The sequence below is a fragment of the Lontra canadensis genome, unplaced genomic scaffold (assembly GCF_010015895.1).
Source record: "Lontra canadensis isolate GAN:19392208 unplaced genomic scaffold, GSC_riverotter_1.0 scaffold80, whole genome shotgun sequence".
NCBI classification, from domain to species: Eukaryota; Metazoa; Chordata; class Mammalia; order Carnivora; family Mustelidae; genus Lontra; species Lontra canadensis.
This window is the reverse complement of record NW_022631074.1, coordinates 8,080,932-8,105,609: the sequence shown is the minus strand read 5'-3', so window position 1 is coordinate 8,105,609 and position 24,678 is coordinate 8,080,932.

Sequence of the window (24,678 nt, the reverse complement as noted above, 5' to 3'; positions counted from 1 at the left end):
AAGGTTTTCCTTTAGCATATACTGTGATTGAAATTAGTGATTCATAAAAATATATCATTGCTTAATTGGCTAAGCTCAGCGGTATGTACTAATCATTAGTGACAAAAATAAGAGTTAAAACCACTAACTGCCTGCAAATTATTGAGGGTAGTTCAAGAAAGGATTAAGCTGGGCAAAAGTTATTTATGAAAAGAGTCAACTGAGACAAAGTGCAGTAGCACTCATTAAACTAATGAGGGGAAGCTCCTAAAATCACATTTTAAGGGCATTTCCTTAGGGTCAGAATTCAAACTAATGCCATTTTATTTTGATGTGGTTCATTGAAACTTAGTCTGGCATTTAAAAGATTGGGCACACTATGACTAGGAGTAGAAAGTAGTTATGAGTTTCCTGTCAGATATTTAAAAAACAAATAGCACCAAAATATACTTCAAATTTCTGATGAATTTGTTCAGAAATGTTTATCTAATTTATCTAAAATCATGAAATTTTGTTAACATTGCACAGGTTTCCTTGTGATTTTACTGCATTTGATTTTAGAGATTAAAGAACAAAACTTCTCATCTTTCCTTGCAAATAGAGATATGAGTGAGATCAGTACTTTATACATGAAATAGTCCATAATTTAAAAAATGTATTTAGATATAATTGCTAATTTATCTCTTTCCAGAGCATATTTATGCCAGTAAAACTAATACATGTTTTCAACATATATTTTATATGAACTCCTGAAGAAAGAACAATTCTGTTTCATATAACATTAAAACTTTATGAATCTATTTTGAAAGAAAGATCAAAGGATAAATGCTTTAATATTCTGTTATTTTTTATTTCACCAACATAGTATCAAGAAAATAAGAATAGGGCGCCTGGGTGGCTCAGTGGGTTAAGCCTCTGCCTTCGGCTCAGGTCATGATCTCAGGGTCCTGGGATCGAGTCCCGCATCAGGCTCTCTGCTCATCAGGGAGCCTGCTTCCCTCTCTCTCCCTCTGCCTGCCTCTCTGCCTACTTGTGAGCTCTCTCTGTCAAATAAACAAATAAAATCTTAAAAAAAAAAAAAGAAAAGAATAAATTAACACAAATAACAATGTGAGTAGCAGAGACCTTGGAAATGATGAAACCTTTAAGGTATGATTAATAATTTAGCTTAGGTCAAAATGATATGAATATATGCAGTTCGATATTTTCTTGTCTTTATTGGTACAGCATTAGTCCTTTAGAAAGATGCTTAAGAAAGTATCTGTGATTTCTAGGTTGACAATGACAAGGATGGGGGTATGTAACAAAAAATAGTTGTTATATGTATGTGGTTAAGTTGCTTATAAGTAGGGTAGAAGCCCAGTTTTATTCTTAAAAGATTACAGTTATAACATATGGTCATTTCTTGTGTTAACAGAACACAGTTGATTATCACAATTCAAAGATTTTGAAAACTAGTGAAACATTTCATATATGTGGACTACTAAAGAAATTTGAAATTCCTTACCACATGAGAACATTATTGGAAATATATCAAAATATGCTTTATTACTAATGTTTTCTTTTGTGATTATATTCCTAGAATTCCAACATTTGGCTGTTCTTACAATAGTTGACACCTATGTACCAAATAAAATAAAATAAGAAATAAAGAAAAAATATTGCTTTTTTTACTGGTAACAATACTGTTATGATAGAAACACTTAGATATACTTTTATTTGAGCCAAGGCTCCTCCTTAGTTATCTAGACCAGTTTATAATTTCTATGTATTGCGGTTCTTTTATGATGTTTGAGTACATTTTGGGTAGCATAGTCATGCTTTTCTCTGAGTACTCAAGAAAATATGAAAAAAATGTTTTCCAAGCAAAGTTGTTAATTATTGATCCTATTTAATGAACCGGGTAACAAATCCAGATTTCTCACTTTTCTTTATTATACTCACCTTTGTTCCCAGTATTTATCAGTTAGGAAAAAATACTACAAATTTTTCCTAGACACTTATAGCTACAACTTGCCTGTACTTCATGATCTTGTTTTCTTACCTGCCATATTACAGATTTCCCCTGCTATCTGAAAGTAGAGTGTTCCTATGAAAACTTTCATAAGCCAAAATAGAATAAAGTGCAGAAGGAATTACCATCAATTTATATAGAAACATTCTTTAGTGTTCCCAGACCCCAAAAGTAACCTCTCTTAGGCTTTTCTGATCCTTAGGACACATCTTGCTAACGGATGCACAAAATAAGTCAAGATAAAGCACACTCAACAGACAGGGTTGGAAGCTATGGCAGCTTGATGCTGAGATGCTGAGTGTAGTTTCTAGGGAAGGAGCCCTGCGCGGCCACTCTTGCTTCTTGGGTGTGCACTGCCCCTGTAAAGGCTTGTTGCAAAACAAATGTGTTGCAAAACAAATGCTCTTTTTCATAAAATCAAAAATCTGCTTCAGATTTCTTTCAGTTAGTGAAAACAAATACTAATGTAGGTCTTCCATAAAAGCAAAGTGGTGTAACACAGACTTTGGAAATGTGGAAATACCTGTATGTCTCTCACTCTTTAGGTCTTCTGTGTGAGGCTGTAGAGGCAGAATATTTCTTTCATGCAGCTAACGTTGATGGTAACAATGGCAGCAGCACCATGAACATCCATTTGAGGTAGTGATGCAGCTGTTTCCTATTGATGTTGAAGATGCCAACGTCTGAGTTTAGATGTCTTTCACAGGTAGTGATTATATTAATACCAAGAATGCTGATGCATCAACACCCAATGTGGTAAATCTTTGTTTTTCTTCTTCTTTTATTTCCATTTATATGGAATTCTTACACTGTGGTGGACATATAAGCCTGTGAGAACTTATCTAGAGGACAGACCTGGAGACGATAAGCACTTTTGACTATTTGAATTACCCTTCTTTTCAACTTTGATCATGAACCAAATTTGTGAGCTTCAACTTATTTTTCCTTAGGGTGAATTCCTTCAATGGAATCCTCATATCCTCTTGCCCAGGCAGGATTTATTCCTAGGCTGTGCACCATGTGGTTTCAAACTTGAATCCCTGCTGCTCTGAACTAGGCCAGCCAATTCCGTTGACCATGACATGAAAAAGAGACATAAAAAAAACAAAAACAAAACAAAACAAAACAAAAAAACAAAAAAAAATTTTTGAAACAAAAAAGCATGTGGTATATCTTGTTGACTGCTGAGGTATTGGCACAAAAAGTGTGTTACTACTCTCTTTTTTCTTTTATAACCAGAATTCATATTCCCAGGACAATCAACTTTGAAGGTAGACTACTACTTATTTTTTAAGTGTTAATTACAGGTTTCTTTTTATATGTTTTGCCTCACCGAAAGAAAAGAGTTAGAGGACGAATATATCATGGCAATTGCACTGTTTGGTAAATTGATCTATTGGGGTGTGTGTGTCTGTGTACATTTATGTCTATGTTTAAAGCACCATCAAGTATTCTTTTTTTAATTAATGAAAAAAAAAGAGCTTGTGAAGAGTGATTGTTGCCCTTATGTTTTATTTGAAATTCTAGCCATTAAAATCATTTGACAAATCAAGATAACTTTTTCACAACTCAAGGATCAGTTAATTAAAAACATTCAAAGCAGAGGAAGAAATGGGGGAGTAGGTTTTTTTCCCCCTGCCTCCCTTCATTTCTTCTTTCCTTCCTTCCCCCCTCATTTCTTTCTTTTTTTTTTTTGCAAAAGACATGCAAGAATTTTTTTTAACCCAAAGACATGCAAGAATTTTTTTAACCCTTTCAGTTATTTTTCCCACCTTTTACCTCCCTACTTCTGACAATCACCAATCTGTGTCTATGTATCTATGACCTTATATTTTTTTTATTCTACATAAAGAGAGACTATTCTTATACATACATACACAATTTCTTTGTCAATTTTCCACTGATGGACACTTAAGTTGTTTTCTTCATCTTGGTTACTGTAAATAGTGCTGCAATAAATGTAGGGGTGCATATATCCTTTCAAAGTAGCATTTTCACTGTCTTTAGATAAATACCCAGAAGTAGAATTGCTAGAACATATGGTAGTTCTATTTTTAATTTTTTTAAAGATCTATTTATTTATCCGAGAGAGAGAGAGGGAGAGAGCAGAGAGAGAGACAGAGGGAGAAGGAGCAGACTCTCCACTGAGCATGGAGCCAGACTCTGGGCACTAGGATCATGACCTGAGCTGAAATTAAGAGTCAGCCGATTAACTGATTGAACCACCCAGGCGCCCCTGTTTTTAATTTTTTGAAGAACTATTTTCCATAGTGGCTGCACCAATTTATATTCGTATACAAGGGTTCTTTTTTTTTTTTTTTTACATCTTCAAGAAATAAGTCCTTATTTCTTGTCTTTTTGATAATAACCTTTCTAACAGGTGTGAGGTAATACCTCATTTCTCTGATGGCTAGTGGTGTTGAGCATCTTTCATGTGCGTTTAGCCATCCGTATGTCTTCTTTGGGAAAATGCCTATTCAGATATTCTGCTCATTTTTAAATCAGACTGTTTCTTTTTAATACTAAGTTGTGTGAGTTCTTTATATATTTTTGGTATTAGCCCTTCATGAAATATAAAATTTGCACCCATTTTCCCAATAATTCAGTTGCATTGTTTAATAAGTTAATCTGTTATGTGTATATGTGTACATCTATGTCTGTGTTTAAAGCAATATGAGGTATTCTTGAATTGAAAATCAGCAAAAAAGAAAAGAGAGAAAATACAGTAGTAAGAACATTCTCTATTCATTTTTATATCATTTAAGTAATGTTAAATGAATTTATATTCAGTGCTATTATCTCATTGAATGAGTACATGTTTCCTGCAAAATAAATGAACTGTAGCCAATAATATTATCATTGCAACAATAAATATAAAATAAGAAAATGTTAATGTATTGCTATGTCATTTACACTTGTACCTCTGCTCTATGTCTTTTGGCCTCTCTTTGCTCTGTTAATTATCAACTATGTTTAGTTCCTTTAAGACTAAGCATTTGTTTGGGCTTCTCAGTGTAATCCATTAATTTTGGCTCCCAAGACTAATTACAAAGTCAAAATAAACTAAGGTCAACCATTGTATGTTTTTTGTTTCCTTAGGATGTGACATTTATCTCCAACTGATAGATTTTTATTTTTCTAATAGCTATATAACAATTGATCCTCTGTCTGATTTTAATAGTATTAATTTTTTTCACTTTTGTTTGCCAAGGGTAAATGTCATAGTAATTTTTCACCATACTTATTACCTCTTTACTATTCAAATTTACCTTATTTCTGGAAAATAAAGCAAACACCTAATTGTTTACAAAATGCAAGATAACTCATTGATTATTTGAAGTATGCATTTCCATATTTTAAAAAACTATAGGATAATTACACTGTATAATACCTTAGGTTAATGGTCTTTAAAAACCACAATTTTAAGAAGACTAATTTCTGAGTGAGCTTATTATTCTTTTGTGATTGAAATTTTGTTTATTTTGAAACATTTAATGAAATATAACTACTTGTTTTAGGCATAGATGCTGAAAATCGGTGTTGAATACTCCATGCCCTTCTGATATCTGATCATTGACATAAGAAATGCTTTATCTTTTTGTGGAAGGATTTAGAACTTTCTCTTTATTCTTTTGTTCTACATTTTGCCCTATTATGTCTAATGTTGATAATTTTACATTCTCTGTCCCAGCTAACTCAGAGCTTCTTAAAGTTTCATACATTTCCTTCTGTATTGTAAACATCTCAATTATTAATTCTAATAACTACTCGCACCCTAGTCTCTGTTCTCTTTCTAAATATCTATTAGTTTTTCTCTTTCAGCACTTGAAAGGTGTTATGTCACTTACTTCTCTGTCTCTGATAATACTTTTTCCGTAGTTCTAAAGAGGAATCTGCTGTTACGTGAAATGCTACTCCTCTATAGATGTCCGTTCTGCTGCTTTCAAGACTTTTTATTTTTGTTTTTGGAAGTTTGACTATGATTTGGCTTTGCCTATGATGGATTTCTTTGGGGTTATCCTGTTTGGGGTTTGCTCACTTCTTAAATCTGTAGGGTTGCATTTCTTGCTAAATTTAGGAAATCTTCAGCTGTGATTTATTCAGAAATTTATCAGCCTTGTCCTCTTACTGCTCTTCTTCTGGGATTTCAGCAACACAAGTGTTAGATCTTTTGTTATGGCTTCACATATCCCTGTGTCTATATTCATTTTTCCCCTCTATTTGTATCTCTATTGTTCACATTGGATGATTTCCTTTGTTATAGTTTCCAATTTACTTATTGTTGAATCTGTTTTCTTCATTCTGTCACTGAATCCATCTTTTGAAATTTTGAAAATTCCATTTATTTTGTTTTTAAGTTATTTTATTTTAATTTTGTTCTTCTTTATATAGTATACTTCCTTGCTGGGACTTTTCTTTCTTTTTTTTTTTTTTCACTTGTTTCCAGCATGTTCATAAATGTTCACTGGAGCATTTTTATGATAGCTGCTTTAAAATCTTTGTCAGGTAATTCTAATCCTACGTCATCTTAGTGTACATAGATAATTGGTTGTGCCTTTTTTTAAATTACAGTTTGAGATCTTCTTGGTTCTTGTTCTTATAAATAATTTTTAATTGATATCTGGACATTTGGGTGTTTATAAGACTCTGGATTTTATTTAAACTTTCCGTTTTAACTGGTCTCTCTATCACTTCTCTAGCAGTGGCCACTACCCTATTACTGCCAAGTGGTGGTAGAAGCCCCATTTACCCTCTTGGCCTCTATTGACACCTTAAGAGGGCGTCCTCATTATTGTTCCATGGGATAAGAGTTCTGGCTCTCCTCTGACAATTCCCTGCCTGGGAAGGGAGGAGTGCCTCATTATAGCTCTCCACTTGACCTCTCCTGATACCACAGGGAGGAGTCTGGGAGAACTGATCTCCTTACTTCTGGATAATGATGAGGGGACATTCTTTAGGTCCCTCTGACATGACCTCAGAGGGAAAGGGGAATACCCCTCCTTTTTACCAGATGTGGGGGGCAGTCTAGGCTTCTGCATGGTCTCTATTGCTACCTCAGGATCTTGTTATAACCTACCGGGGATGAAAATACCAACTCTCCACTCTGCCTTCACTGACACCATACCTGGAAGTGAGGGGATTGGGGCTTCTTGTTACAGCCTGGTAAATGTGGAAATCTAGGTTACCTCCTTAGTCTTTGCTGGTATGTTTATGAACAAAGATACAGTTTCTCCTCCTGTGGCGTTTAGCTAGCTAGAACAGTTATTCTTAAAAGTTATTTTTAAAAATATCCTGTGCTGTCCCTTCCCAGATCCTTTGGCTTTTGTTAGGGCTTTAAAAATGTTTTTAGTTTTTTCACAATTCTGAATTCCCACTTTATTCAGTATCAAATATGAAGTATAAGAGGGAGAAAGAAAACCCGGAAAAGTCACTACCACATTGGTTTTTGGGATATTAACATTCCTTGTCATCTTCTGTCCACCTGTCAACGGTTTCTTATATTTGTCTTTTAGGTAACATCCAGACTTTTTATCTGTACTTAAAGGGTAGAATAAGAAAGGTGTATCAGTTCCTTCTTCTTGAAAATGGAAGCCCTCATCCTATTAATTTTTCACTTTTGCTGCCCACTTCTCAATTTCTAATTCTTTTTGATGTTATTCGTTGCTTTATTAGAACATCACTGATGTTGTGTATAAGGTCAACATATTCTCTTATCAATAGAATAATATTAGCTTTTTAGAATTTTATTTTCCTTTCTAAATTAAATCTATTTACTTAGAATTCCATTGCTTCTACTTGCTGGTTTTGTTCTCTTTCTTTTATATTTGAGATACCCCTCAGAAAGCTGATAATCCTTGTCTGTACACTTTTACTTCCATAAGAAGCTAATCATAAGGTCTAGCAGAGTGAACAGGCTTGTTGATAGACTGGACTAAATAGCATGATTGGGTAGGGACTCATCAATTACCCTGGAATCCTCTAAATACAGTGATTTATAATTTTCTTGTTTGGACAGATGACACAGAAGTACTTAAGCCACTGTAATAGGGGACAGAAAGAATGAAACAGAGAGAGAAAGGAAGAGAAAAGTTTGCAGAACAACTGAATATAGTAATTCAGATCAGAAAGGAAAAAAAAATCAAAACAATGGAAGTGATGAGAGAAAAGAAAATAATAGAAAAGGAAAAAGCACTCATGGAAAAGCAAGCCAAAATGTGAATTATTTTCTATTGACATAATAGATCAATAACAATAAATACAGATATAGTAGAAGTGTATGGATAACAAAAGGTTAATCATATTCCAAGAATATAAAAGTAGACCAAATCCAAACACAAACTAGGAATGAATTTCTTAACAAGAAAAAAAAAAATCTTCTGTCAATCCATGAAAACACAAACAACAGTTAGGTTCTGCATTTCTTTTAATCAAAATTAAAATGTGGGACTCATGGGTATTATTAGTTTATTTTATTTTCATAGTGACTAGCTATTTGGAACATTTTGTACATTAAAATGCATTCACTTTTGTTTGTATGTTTGTTTGTTTCAAGTTTTTATTTAAATTCCAGTTAGTTAACATACAGTGTAATATCAGTTTCAGGAGTAGAATTTGGTGATTCATTATTTACATAACACCTGGGGCTCACCATAACAAGTGCTCTCCTTAATACCCATCACCCATTTAGCCTATCTGCCTACCAACATCCCCTCCAGCAACCTTCAGTTTGTTCTGTCGAGTTAAGAGTGAGTTTTACTTTTACCAATTTCATATTTTATTACAACCATAACTGGGTTGAGATATAAAATCTGAACATGGGCTATAGTCAACAGGTGTCAGGTACTCTGCAGGAAAGGAAAAGGATGGAGAGAAGCCTGGTTAGCGTATGTCTCACAAAGACTCCTTATTCAAAACTAGATAAAGAGATAAAGGATGAACAAAATTTGAGGAGGAAACAGAATAGATAGATGGGAAGAATTATTTCCCATGGTAGAAATCACTGAGTATTAGTACTTATTGTATGGGAATTGTGGAGCAATGGATGCTCCCTGCTAAGACTTGATTTTAGGAAGATTAACATGAATCTAGAAAGGTAGGCATGATGGCAGGTACTCAAATAATCCTCAGGGGATATGCTTGGAAAAATGGTGCAAATAAGTAAGAAAGTAAAAGCTTAATTAAAAATTTTTCATTAGTCAAGAAATGAAGAAATCTGATTAATATTAATATATTTAATTAATAATCAGATTTACTGATATCAGATCATTTCATTCAATTGTTAGAAAAATAGATGTTCCAATCATGTTAGTATCTCATAAAATATTTTATATAAAATTTACAGGGAGTCTTTAAGATGATCTAAATTACCTAAAATATTAATTTTTTCAATATTATAATTATACAAGGAGCAAATTATTTCTGTTCAAATATTAATAGATTTGGTTTCAGATTTAAGTCTGGATTCTTATCATAAGAGTCAAATTTAAGGAGTGTTTAAGCCTTTTATATAAGGAGAGATGTTTATAGAACTGCAACTACTTTCCTGCTCATTCGGACTTAGATATATCTCTAATGAACAACTTAATCTGAAAAACATTAAGCTTAGAAGATGATATTACAATTCTAAATGAGTTTACTTTGTGTGATAATTATGAATCACCAGGTTACTTTAGAATTTTATTTATAAGAAGGCTTCCTAGCAGAGTTCCAGCTGGGCCTTCCTTCTACTAATTGGAAGAAGGATTCTGGATGTTTGCTGTTTATACATAACATCTAGTTGAATCTGTTTTCTGGATTCCATGCTCTTCAGATCATTTTATATATAGAATTGCTTTCTTGAACTTCAGACATGAGTAACCTCTTCCTGATACAAGGTAATTTCTTAGTAAAGCTAAGGATTTAATCGTTGACAATTAGAAGCTTTCTAGCCAACCCAAACTTTATCATATTTCTTCATTGTATTTACTAACTCACATTCTAAATGTATTTAACATTATAGCAGTAATTTATTATTTGTAAATTTCTTTTGATAAAGTATATTATTAAAGGAGTAATTTTTTTTTCTTTTTTTAAAGATTTTATTTATTTGAGAGACAGAGACAGAGAAAGAGAGAGCATGAGCAAGGAGGAGAGGGAGAAGCAAGAACCCTGTTGCAGGACTTGATCCCAGGACCCCAGGATCATTACCTGAGAAAAAGGATGCTTAACTGACTGAGACACCCATGAGACATAAAAGAGTGATTTTTTTTCTATTTAACTATATCTGAGTCATTTCTAAAAGGTTTTTTAGGTATGCTAGATTTATCATGTTTGAATTTTATTTGTAGATATTTCTTTCAATAAAGCAATATGTCATAGAATAACACTTAAGGTTTTGCAAGTCTTTATGGTGTATGAACTTAGCAATTTATTAGAAAAACTTATGCTACTTTTCTTAGCAATCACTCATTAATTTATAAATTAATTCTCCTGATAAGACAATTTATGAACAGAGGAATAGACTTTATTGAAAAAAGGGAAGAAAGTATTAAAAAAAGTTTTCTGAAGTCCTAACCTAAAATACACAAAATGCTCCTTTAAAAACAAGGGACATTGAGGAAAAGGGCAATGAATGCATAAATGTATACCTTGATATGCCAAAGAAAGTAGTTGGGAAGAGGAATAAATAATATTTATACATTTATTTACAAATTATGGATCATTTTCAAAAGGGTGAATAAATTATGATAAATATAGACGTTGGTGATAATTAGAACATAGGGAAGGGGAAATTACCCATTTTAAAAGAAAACGTTTATATCAGTCAAGATCCATTCAGGAAAATTAAAAGTACTATATATATATATATATATATATATATATATATAGTACATATTTGTACATCTTCTTTCACATGGGAAAGAAGAAAAAAAATAGATTACCTGATTTAATTTCTCATATATATATAAATGAAAAATTAAATCAGGTAATCCATTTTTTTCTTCTTTCCCATGTGAAAGAAGATGTACAAATACAAAAAGGGTAGAAGGTGAGGGAAACCAAAAAATAACTAATAGCTGTGTGATGGTTAATTTTATGTGTCAACTGAGCCACAGAGTGCCCATTATAATGGGTGTTTTTGTGAGGGTGTTTTTGAATGAGATTAACATTTAAATTGGTAGATAGGAAAGGAGATTGCTCTAAATTGGTGGGACTCACCTAATCAGTTGCAGTCCCGGATAGCATGGAAAGACTGACTCTCCCCTGAGTAAGAGAGAATTCTTCCTGCCTGATGGCCTTTGAATAAGACAGTAGTTTTTTCCTGCCTTTGGACTGAAACATTGGCTCTTCCTGAGTTTCATGGCTCCAGGCCATCAGACAGACTGGAATTACATAGTTGGTTCTAGTGGGTCTTGAGCTTGTCAACTCAACCTGCAGATCTTGGGATTTGTCATCCTCTATGGGAATGGATTATATATATATCCCACATGTATATATACTCTTGTGTATACATATTATACACAAACACACACACACACACATATAGGTGTGTGTGTGTGTGTATATATATGCATTATATATATAATATCCATTATATGTATATAAGCATCCTATTGGTCTTATTTCTCTGGAGAACCTTAATTTATATGATCAGTAATGAAACTGCCTTTATCCCTATGGTTAGAAGGGCAAGAGGAGCATGTAATGGTAACAGAAATCAGGATCTGGGGTCATACAAAGAAAGTTGGAAACCTACCTGGAAGAAATGTCCTATAATGGAAGTGTTAAATATAGAAACTAGAACAATGGAGATGACTCAGTCTCTGCCAAACATGCTATCCAATGTAATGCTTAAGAACACCTTAGCTTCTCCTTCTCCTTGTCCTCCAATACATCCACCAGGAGCTTTGATTGGCTAAATAGAGCTGGAAAGTAGTTTGCAAAGGAATCAAGAGAATAAATTTCTAACACCATACAGTACAGAAAGCAAGGAATGGAGAATGAATCTGAAAACAAATGCAGATGAAATGCTCATCTGTTAAGATAGAAAAAAGTACTGCTATAGAAGATATACATTTGCATTGAAATGAACTTAAAGAAAGTAGAAACACTGAAAAACATTTGGAGCTCTTTTCAAAGTACTACACAGTTTAAGTTATATGTATAAATCTCCTATGTAATATAGACTTTGTAATTTTATGTTATTTTTTTATAATACAGATCTTGTGCTACAATACTGCATTATAAAGAGTCAAAAGAAGACTTTAGAGAGTAAAAGCATTTGCAAAGACATAATGAATTTGGCTAAATGGGAAGGCAGGTAACTATTGTATAGTGATTAAGGAAGCAGTTGCATTAGATGAAGTCTGAGATTTTTAGTAGAAGTTTATGGAAAACCACAGTAAAGATTACTGAAGTTTTCCTAAATGCAATGCCAAGCTGTTAAAATGTTTTAAACAGGATAAGGTGATCACATTTTTCTTTAATGAGACCAGTTGTGGTCACTAAGTGGGAAATGTGCTAAAAGAGTGAATAATGGTAACCAGAAACCAGTGCCATTCCAGGAAAAGTTGATGGTATCTTGGACTTAGAAAACATAAGTAAGAAGGAAGGGAAGAGGAAAGATTAGAGAAATATTTTGAAGGGACTCTGGTGGACTGGGTAATGCCTCCCCACCAAATGTCAGCATCCTATTTCTTGGCACTTGAGAATATGACAGTTTACATAGTAAAAGGGATTTTGTAGACCTGACTGAGTTAAGGATTTTTGAGACGGGAAATTATTTAGGATTATTTGGGCAGCTCAGTCAATTATCAGATTAAACCACAAGAGTCCTTATAAAGAAAAGAGGGAGGGATGAGAGCCGGAGTCAGAGAAGGAAATGTGATGATGAAAGCAGAGGTGAGAGAGATTTAAGATGTTATACTGTTAGCCTTGAATATATAGAAGGGGCTCCCACCAAGGAATGCAGGCAGCCTCTAGAAGCTGGAAAAGGCAAGGAAATGAATTTTATGAAGTATTCGGAGGGAGCACAGCCTTGCCAGCACCTTGATTTTAGACTTCTGGCCTCTAGAACATTCGTTTAGACTTCTGACCTCCAGAAATAAAACAGAATAAATTTGTTTTGTTTAAATCCTAAAGTTTATGGTAATTTATTATTATTATCTATAAACTGATCTAGAAACTCAGGGGAAGTTGGTGTTGGCTTGAACATGGGGAGACGAGGGAGAAGAGGTATCAAGAATATGTTTCACTGGCGAGTAAATGAAGCATCTATTTGAGCTTTGGGAGACTGGAGAAGATTTTTTTTTTTTTTTTAAGATTTATTTATTTATTTTAGAGAGAACACGTGCTTATGCTTGAGTTGAGGGAGGGGCAGAGGGAGAGAATCTTAAAGCAGACTCCCTACTGAAGGTGGAGCCCAACACAGGGCTTGATCCTATGACCCTTGAGATCATGACCCTAGCAGAAACCAAGAGTCAGAAGCCCAACTGACTGATCCACCCAGGACCCCAGGAAGCATTTTTAATATGTGGACATGTTAAGTTTAAGATATACATGAGATGACCAAGTGCTGACATCAAGTATGCTATTTTCTTTGTGGGTATGCAGCACAGACGCAAAGATAATTCTGGCTCTATTAATGTTAGAATTACTCTATATTTGTAATTTTAAATGAGGCCCAATAATAGATTCCTTATGAAGGAAGCGATGAGTGAGAAGAGGAGGATCATGATTAAATTCAGAGATACTTCAATCTTTAGAAATTAGATCAGACAGGACTAGCACATAATTTAAGAATTAATCAGGAAGGAAGAAGGAAAAACAACATGTTGTGTTTTAATGGAAGTTAGCATAAGAGAGCTTAAGGGGAAAAATGAAAAAAATTGGAAAGAAAAAACAAAATGAATATCTAACTCTGTAAGAAGATTGAGATACATAATTTTATCTCCCCAGTTTAATTATATGAAGGAAGTTATGCAAATGTAAGTCAAAGTATGACCCAAAGAAAAATAAGATGGCCAGGGCTATCCTTCCTATTCTGTTGAGTAAATAGGACTTCAGATATCAGGGTATCACTTTTAGTTTTATACTTACATGCTTTGAGGGTTTGAGCCATTGGGAAAAAGACAAAATACATTATCTTAGAATAGTAATTCTTAATTATATCCCAATCTACTAAATAATATATCAAATTCCCTTATCTGTGTAACAATGATTCTGGAAGATAAGAGGTGGAATAAGAGGAGTGTGATGGTTAATTCTATGTCAGTTTGGCTGGGGCATGTTGCCCAGATACATGGTCAAACATTTTTCTGGATGTTTTTATAAGGTGTACTCTGAATGAGATTAACATTTAAATCTGTGGACTTTTGAGTAAAACAGATACCATTCATAATGTTTGTAGACCTCATCCAATTCACTGGTCTAAATAGAACAAAAAATGACCTCTTCTCAAAAAAGAAGGAATTCTACCAGCAGATTGAATTGACTCTCCTGGTCTCCAGCCTGATGGTCTACCCTGTACGTTATAGACTTGCCAGCCATCGCAATTCATGAACCACCTTAATACAAACCTCTCTCTCTCTCTCTCTGTGTGTATATATATGCACATTCTATTGTTTCTTTTTCAGGAAAACCTAATGCAGTGAGTAACAGTAGGGGTGGAAAACAGACACACATGAAAATGGAGGGAGGCAGAAGCTTTTGCATGTGTAATTTGAAACACCCGTCTTCTCAAAGATTCAGACTTCTTCCCACGATGGCACTGTCTTTTGGCTTGTTTTGAATTTTCCGTATAAAAACTAACCAATTTTGACAGTCCATGAAGACAGTTGTTTTCTGTCCTAATGGAAAGGATGGAGGAGTGACAAGTTGGTGTTACCAAAGGTTTTCAAATACAAAGCAGGAATGTTGCAGAAAGAAGACATTCACACTTGATAGGTGGTTATACCTCTTAGGATCTTGCAGTCTGTGATTCTCAGTAGAAACAACAGGAAATCACAGGGGTGTTTATATACTGGAACACTTAACTCAAAGGTTTCAAAGTTATTTTTCTATTATATCAGATATGGTTCCATTTTTGACTTTTGACACTACTTTCCATTCTGTTTTTCAGGCATTTTTTCTCTGCACTTGTGTAGCTGTATCTTTCTTCAAATCCAATACCCTTCTATCTCTATATTTACAATGCAGGCCTTCGATACACACACACACACACACACACACACACACACACACTATGCACACATGCCAGATCAGACGTCTAGGGTGGGGAAAGCACAGTTCTCTGTTCAGGGAAAATTGTTCTTCCTCAGTGGCTAGGTTTTTCAATTTGATAGTTTCTTAGCTTAAAATAACTCTTCTTTAAAATTTTCCTTTTTGAAGAGAAAAAAATGAACAAGATGTGGTTCAGATTCAAAATCCAGTTTGATTCTATTTTTTCTTTCTTAATTCCAATTTCCAGTTAAATTATATTCCTCAGTGTTAAGTATGGAACCATTTATCTGATTATCTGAGTTAAAACCAGCTTTTCCAAAGCACACTTTTCCTGAACTTTGACCAGACACATTCAAGTCTTTTGGCTTCCTAAATTTTTAAAAACGAAATGTACCATTCATTGGCTCAGACAATGAAAATTTGAATTACATCAAAAGAATTTCCATGTTTTATATTTATTATTAAAATGATCAGTTAAGGGGTGCCTGGGTGGCTCAGTGGGTTAAGCCTCTGCCTTTGGCTCAGGTTATGATCCCAGAGTCCTGGGATCAAGCCCCACATCAAGCTCTCTGCTCAGCAGGGAGCCTGCTTCCCTTCCTCACTCTCTGCCTGCCTCTCTGTCTACTTGTGATCTCTTTCTGTCAAATAAATAAATAAATTCTTTAAAAAAATGATCAGTTAATCAACTTTGTTATTCAGTGGAAGAAGATTTAAGCTCAGTGTTTCAAATTCCCAATAAAAAAGAATAAGAAGTCAATGTTTAACATGAAAATTACCGTGTTAAAAATAAAACATGCTGGGGCACATGGATGGCTCAGTGGGTTAAGCCTCTGCCTTCGCTCAGGTCATGATCCTAGGGTCCTGGGATTGAGCCCAGCACGGGGCTCTCTGCTCAGCAGGGAGCCTGCTTCCCTTCCTCTCTCTCTCTGCCTGACTCTCTGCCTACTTGTGACTTCCCTCTCTGTCAAATAAATAAATAAAATCTTTTAAATAAATAAATAAATAAATAAATAAACAAAAAAACAAACATGCTTTGGAATAATTGCTAGAAAAGTATGACTAAAACTTAAGTGTTTCTTGTTCCACTAAATTTGTTCAATTTCTGCCTTCACATCTGTTTATTCTTAAATAAAAATTTTTTTAAAAATTTTTTAAAAAATTAAAAACAAATTTTAAAAATAAAAAAAGTACACTTGATGCTATAATTAGTTTTGCTTTTTTTTATAGTTGTGATTTTGAATTTCTATTTGGTCTGACAGTTTTATTCAAGGTTGGAAATTTAAGTTGATTTTCTGTAATTCACATCTCAAAATTTATTTAGTATAGTAATCCAAATTTATATGTGAAAATTGATATACTTTTTGGGTAATGCACGTATGCCTTATTATCATTTGTTACAACAATTGAGAAATAGAAATACAACTCAGTACCCTAAAGAAAAGATACTTCTTCAGTGACCTAGTTTTTTTTCTAATAATATTTATAGGCTGCCTGACTGTGACTTATTTTTGTGTATCTGTTTGATTGTGTTTTTGTCTTTTACCCACTTTTGCCAAATCTCTCTGGAGCTACTCAGCTTCTGAGTTTAAGAGAAGTTGACATTTGAATGGCTCTTTCTGAACGCCAATATAATGAATTCTTATAGTTGGAAATGTACTCAAATTGATAACTTGCATAGGTGGGTACACTATACTTGTCCCATTTCAGTGCCTACAAGTATATAATATTATGTATTTTTGCCACTATTTATAAATTGATTTGTAAGTTCACTTTCACCATAAAGTGGTAATAATTTATGAAACAAAACAAAGCTGTTTACTATAAGTTTTTAATATTTGAGATAAATTCTAGCAAGTATATATGATATAGGAAACAGAAGAAGCAGAATTCTATAGATGAATCACAGAATTTTTTCATCAAACATTAGAATTTACATAGTTAAGGAAGAGACGATGATAATTAGGCATAAAAAATGTCATAAGGGTTAAAAATAATAAGCAGGAGCTATTTTTTTAGGAATATGTCATACCTGTAAAGGTACTATTAAAATTTAAATTATATATTCATAGTTAATTATCAAATTAATATGTTAAATTAAATGTGCACTGATTTTCAGCAGTTTATTGTGTTATGCCTAACATAAAGCCTTGTTTGTAGGAGATGTCTGTTATTCAATCATAGGCAGAAGCCAACTCATCAGCTCTGAAATTTACTTTCAAATGAGTCAGCCTATCTATAGATAAACATAAACCTGATGACATTATGTATATGTATATAGATATAATATTATTTGACTTTTGTATCAGTCCTTTAGCTTTTTTATATATCTATTTTTTTTCCTAATAAACAATGGACAATAAAGAAATGTAGCAAATCCTTTTCTTCCAGGAACTGAGAAGAGTGACACAATAGTACAACATAAGCTAATGGGAATAACATTTAATCTTGTGCTTGATGGAATACCAATATACAGATGGTTGAAATGATGTAATCTACTGATTTCTTATCTCCATGGTAAATTAAATATATATATATATATATATATATATATATACACATAATATGTATCACAAACTTGGAATTCACAGAAAAATGTACATAAGTACTCTAAGATCATTTTTGTTATGCAATAAAATAAATACTTCAAAATGCATTTCAGCTGTGTAAGTTTTTAATATTATTTGTAAAACACATTTTGTGTTTTTCTCAATGACAAAACCATATGAAAATACACTTTATGTTGTAAGCTATGTCAAGAGCTATGTTTAGAGGCTAGAGGGTTGTGATAAACCCAAATACTGATTTTAAAGAGATTGTATATCCCTAGTTAAAAACTTTCAGAACACACATAGACAAAAAAACCCAAAAAGATACAGCACAGTAAATAATTACTAAATAAAATAAGTATATGGAAGATATATAAAAGACTAGCAAAAAAAAAAAAGACATGGTGAAATATACTAGAGTACATCATTTGAGAAGCCATCAATTAAGGTTTTTATAAAATCCACAACACCAAAAAAACAAAACGGAACCATTTAAAAACTGTTTAACTAAACGAATGTTCCCTCATCTAAATTCTTTTTACATATTCATCTTTTTCTATAGTCAGTGCAAACATACAATGTTTTGGGAAAAAAGCAAGTCTTTAGAGATCACAAACAGCCAATTTCACACTACAAGCAGTAGTAAATAGAGCTAAATTCCCCTTAGTAATACACTATTTATCTTTGTGCTTCATTGAGTTCAAAGAAAAGCATTTTTCAGACTTTAAGCAATTAACTTCTGTTTCTTTTTTTTTTCCTATTCTAGAAAAGACGCTATCAAAAAAGCATAGGATTAGGAAGCTACAGAGCTATCAGGAGTTATTCTTACTGTATGAAATTTCAATTTAGTAAGACATGTAAAACCCTAAAGGCAATTAAGCCCCAATTCAGGGAAACCATTTTGTTTTCACAGTATATTTATTTTGCATCATCACTGACCCAACTGATTTTCTGCTACATTGAAATGAGTAGGTATTAGTTTCACAAATTATTTTTTGCTATATATTTGTTACCAAATCAATGCTATGGTTTACCTAGAAAATTCCCTGAAAAACCTTGTTGAGGTACTTATATAAAACAAAGCTTAAAAAAAAGAAACAAACAAATAAAAAACAAAGCTTACACTGTAAACATTTTATATATCTGACATCTATGTTTTACTTTCAAAAGAAGCTGAAATGCAGTAAGCTTATTAAATATGTATTTCATATCCTTGGGGAAGATTAGAAATTGATCTGTTATCTGATGACTACTCTTTGTAATAATTATAATTTTTGCCTTATGCATATTGAAATCTATATCCATTTTAATAGCCATAGATTATATGAGAATTTATAATCCGTAGATGTATAAATGTCAGTTATATAAAAATGGGATAAAAAGAGTTACAAGAAGAGGCACCTGGGTGGCTCAGTTAGTTCAGCATCTGCTTTCAGCTCAGGTCATGATCTCCGGGTCCTGGAGTCAAGTCCCACAGTGGGCTCTCTGTTCAGTGGGGAGTCGGCTTCACCTTCTCACTATCCCTCTGTGCTTTCCCTCTCTCTCTCTTTCTCAAATAAATAAATAAAATTAAAAAAAAAAAAAAGAAAAATTTACAAGAAGAGAGGGTTTAGAGTAGATAAGAATGACATGGTTATAGTTATTGTTTCATTTTCTTTTCCAAAAAAAAACCCCAAAATAAACACACAAACAAACCCAAAGAAACAAAGCTGCTAAGGTAGTAAAACTAAGAGCCTTAGGCAATATCTGAAGCAAAACTTGGTGGCAGAATATACCACTGCAGACCCATAAATACCAGTGAGTGGGGACAAACCACTGGCAGCCACAAAACTTAGATTATGTCAGTAATTGTGGGAAGAAACACAAGGAACTAGACAAGACTTCTGCTGAAATGGCTGGTTCCTGGGAAGTACATTGGGGCAATCTGAAAGAGCTATGAAAACCAGAGAGTTATTCCAGATTAATTTCATGAGTAGTGCAGGCACTGGTACTGGTATAGTAGTGCAGTTGAACCCTGTAAACAGTGCCAAGACAAAATACCACATTATGGAGACATTGTAGGGAACATAATCCAAATGGAGCAACAGGGCAAAAGAAAGAAAGTTTCCTTTCAGGCAAGAAGGGAGGAAGAGGTGACAATTCTCATAAAATTTTGCATATAATAATTTCATTGTGCAACCATAAAAGGAGCTGCTATGAGAATACAATTGTATGAAAATTTGTTAGGATGCAGCTAAAACAGGGCTTAGAGAAAAAGCTGTAGTTTTAGGTGTTTTTATTAGAGAAAAATTGTTTTAAAATCAGTAATCTAAAATTTTACCTTATGATACAACACAAGAGGAAAAACTTACAAAAACAAGTAGAAAGAAGAAAATAATGAAGATAGGAGCAGAAATGAATGCAATAGATAAAAGACTGAAAATAAGTTACAAAGCTAAAACTGATTCTTTGAAAATTTTGACAAAATTGATGATTTCCCCCACAGAAAACCCAAATGAACAATAGCCTGAATAAAGAATTCTCAGCAAAGATTTTGCAGTCATTAAAATGATAATCACTGAATACAATAAGAAAACCTCATGTCAACAATTTGACAACTTTTACAAATGTTTAAATTTGTCAAAAATATAATTTACAAGAAGTTATGTAAGATATAAAATATGAATAGATCTGTATCTATTGAATAAATTTATTACTACAAACCTTTCTAAAAGAAAACTTTAGGCCCAGAAACTTTCTCTGATGTACTCCATCAAACATCCAAGTGAGAAATGGAATTAATCTTAACTTTTTTTTTCCTTCAAGTTGAAAATGAGGAACTATTTCCCTGATCAATTAGAAAACTAACATAACCTTAATATGAAAATCTGACAAACCATTACAAAAATAAAATTACAGACCAATAATCCTAATGATTATTGGCATAAGAGTCTTTAAAAAAATATTAACAAACCAAACAAGCTAGAAAAAGGATACTATAACATGACTGAGTAGATTTGCTTCCCCTGCCCCTCAAACTCTTGGAAGTAATCATACCATGACTTAATTCTGTAGTGCATTGATCAATAAAACAAAAATGTTCCCAGAGTGGAGCCTGGGTGGTTTTGTTAGTTATGCATCAGACTCTTGATTTTTGCTCAGGTCATGACCTCAGGGCTGTGAAATTGAACCCTAAGGACACTGGGCCTGGATTCTGCTTGGGATTCTCTCTCTCTTTCCTTTAGCTTCTACCCCTCCCTCCATAGTAATTTCCCAGAAATTCAAGCTTGGCATAACAGTAAAAGACCATAAAAGTTAGTGAACATTTCTTAAGTGCTTCACATGCATTAAATATTACTATAAATATTGAGAAAATAGACACATAATTAGTAAGTTTCAGAAGAGTAATATAAATGAAGAGAACTTAGCTTCAGAATCTTAATCACTATATTATGTTGTGGCCAAATAGCTTTGAACAAAACATGGCAGATTTTACTTAAAATTCTCCCTTCGGTTAATATTCAGTTTTATATAAGCCTATAGATTTAAGATTCACAGTGTTCAAATATCAACACAATACACAAAATATTTGGAGGTTTTCTTTGACATCTTCTGTAATTAAGGCAATATTCATGAAAATGAACCCTTTAATAAGGTGAAATTTTTGAAAAAAACAAATGTAGTTTATATAAAGGAATAAAATTCAGTTAATTTTCTGCAATTCTTAACATAAGAAATAATGTTATAGTATCTTAATTTCAGAAGATAAAATTTCCCTGGAAATGCTTATTCAGCCAAGACACATTATTCATGAGAAACCAGAAAGATAATCTCAAGTATTCAACAAAACAGTACATCAATGATGCATCTTTCTAGAAAAGTTTTTGTTTTTTATTGTTTAAAACTCAATGACTGAGAGAATCATAAAAAATAAGAATTAAGGGTAGTAAAGGCAGAATAAAATTGAAATAAAAACTCTAGTCAGAAAAATATAACAATTTTATCACCTGATAATAGTTTTCTTGAATGCTGTCAAGGATTCTGAGACTATACCTTGAACTATTCAAGGGAGGTTACCCTGATAAATTTAGGAAGTTTCCATTTCTACAGTAACTGCTAAATATGGCCCAAAAACCTGAGTATACCTAATTGTCTTTAATTTCACACATGTAACTCCACAGAAAACTGAGTATCATTGTTATTTAAACTCTTTGAGTTAAAAGAAAAAAGAAGACCTGTCTTAAAAGTCCTATTACCATGTTATAGATGATGCATCTATTGTTATACTTTAATGCTTTTCTATCAGAAATACACTGTAAATGGAATATTTCCTATAACCTGAAATAGTAATAATTGTAATAGTATGTTAGTGTCCTAGGGCTGCTATAAAAAACTGCTGTTTAACTGGTGGTTTAGAACAAAATAAATTTATTCTTTCACAGTTCTAGAGGCCAGAAGTTGAAATCAATATCACTGGACCAAAATCAAGGTGTCTGAAGCATTGTACTTCCTCTGACGGCTCTAGAAAAATCTATTCCTTGCCACTTGCAACTTCTTGTTGTTGCTGTCATTCTTTGACTTGCATATGTTTGTATCATTTTAATCTATATCTCCATTGTCACATTGTCTTGTCCTCTTCTGTTTGTGTCTTCTTGTCAATGTGAAATTTCCCTTTGCATTTCTCTTATGATAGAATTGCATTTTCAGCCTGCTCAAATATTCCATGATAATCTCCCTTATCAAGATCCTTAATTTAATAACATATTTTGCTATATAATATAATAGTCACAGATTCTGGGCTTTAGTGTATGATATTCTGGGGGGGGCACATTTTTAGCTTACCACAAGTGGGAATAGGAAAAAAAAAAGTATCTAAATTTATTGAGTGCTTATTGTGTGCAATGTTCTGGGCTAAATGCTTTAAATATATTACTTTATTTATATATTATCACATTTAGCTTCATGCAATCCCAATGAGATTTACATTTCTTTAATGGATCACTATATTGTAGCAACAATTAGAAAATAAAACAAACTTAGAAATAAGGGAGTAAATGTAATGGTGGTGATACTCATTGATGATAGGAAAGATCATTTATGCAAAACTAAAAAATGTATTTAAAATGTGAGGTATAATGAAATACAACAAACAAAATGCCACAGAAGCCCATCAGAAATAGATACCTTTAGAAATTTAAGATAAGAATATTTGAATTTAAAAAATAAATATCACCCAGGGTGCCTGGGTGACTCTGTCCATTAAATGCCTGCCTTCAGCTTAGGTTATGATCTCAGGGTCCTGGGATTGAACCCTGTGATTGAGCCCTTTGTCAGGGTCCCTGCTCAGCAGGGAGTCTTTTTGTCCCTTTCTCTCTCCCTCTGCCCCTCCTCTCTGCTTGTGCATGTGCTCTCTCTTTCTTCCCTCAAAGAAAGAAATAAAATCTTCAGTAAATAAATGGATAAATCAGTAAATAAGTAAGTAAATAAATATATATGTTAAATAATTAAATTAATAAATTAATAAAGAAATTAAAATATATTAAAAAATAAGATGAAAGACCATAAAAGACCATAAAAGATTCCTAATGATAAGAAACAAACTGAGGGTGGTTGGTGGAGGGGATGAGGTAAATGGGTGATGGGCATTAAGGAGGGCACTTGAAGTAATGAGCACTGGGTGTTGTATGCAACTGATGAATTACTAAATTCTACCTTTGAAACTAAAATAAATAAATAAATAGATAAATAAATAAATACCTAGCCAAAGGGTCATTTTTTAAACAAAACACTCAACTGTCTTCACATAGATTCCCTAAAATCTGGCTTTAAGGCAAAGCTTACTCATTTCATCTTTCTTGGTTACAATCCAGTGAAGCAAGAGTGATTGAAAAAAGGAAGTGTAAGATAAGAAGGAGAGAAAATACAGTATACTGCATTATTAGGTTCATCCCAGACTCATATGAAATTTAGTTATTTTCTTGTCATCCTTGATGAGACCTCAGAAGAAAGCAAATAATCTGCAGGCTCTTTTTTTAAAACTGCCTCTCAGTTTTAAACATCTACCTTATGGCACTTTAACTTCACCGTATCTGACTCATGTTGTCTGGCCCTTCTTAGCAGACAGAAATCCTCTGATTTAAGATTATGTTATTTAGCACATCTGTAAAAATCCAGTGTCTGTGAATTGGGTTTGTCAGACCTTGATGTTGAAGTTTCTATGTCTTCCAACTTGGTTATGCTAGTGACAGTTGTACTGAAACCTGACTCTTTTCATGGAAAGAGTATGAGAGGCAGTGGTGTTAGGTGTAGAGCCAGTGACAATGGTGACAAAGATTTCAACTGTGGAATTGATCGTTAGCCAAGAAATACACTAATTGGCCAAGGCCAATGGGAAAGTAGGCCTGACCAAACGTTGAGAAGTGCATAATTACCCCTGCACTATTCAAATCTCATAGCATCTTCTTATTATACCTGAATCTTCTGTGAGAAAAATGCTGCCATCATTTTATCCTCAAATGTTAGGAAGCAATTTGGGCTCTTAAAAGAGTGACATGTTGGAATTCTAATAAGATATTCAAAGAAGATAATCAAACCAAGTACCTTATCTGCTGATAGCTTCCACTGGTCTTGTAGCCTTAAACAATATTTGTACTCTTGCTTCTTCATCACCCATTTTAGACTTTCCTACACTTAGCCAGCAAATCAAATAGTTTGTATTGCTTGCCTGGTGTAGTAACTCAGGTGTTCATCCATTCATTTCTTCAGAATCCTTCTCAACACAGCAGTCTGTAAAAGCACAAGCAAATGATTGGAGTCAGTATATGAGGTCAGATCATCTCTCTTTTTTCTCCTATTCTTTCTTGCTTTGTTGAAGATTAATTGGCCATATAATTGTGGGTTTATTCTGGGTTTTCTATTCTGTTCCCAAACTATTTCTTATTAGTAATATCAAGCATAGAA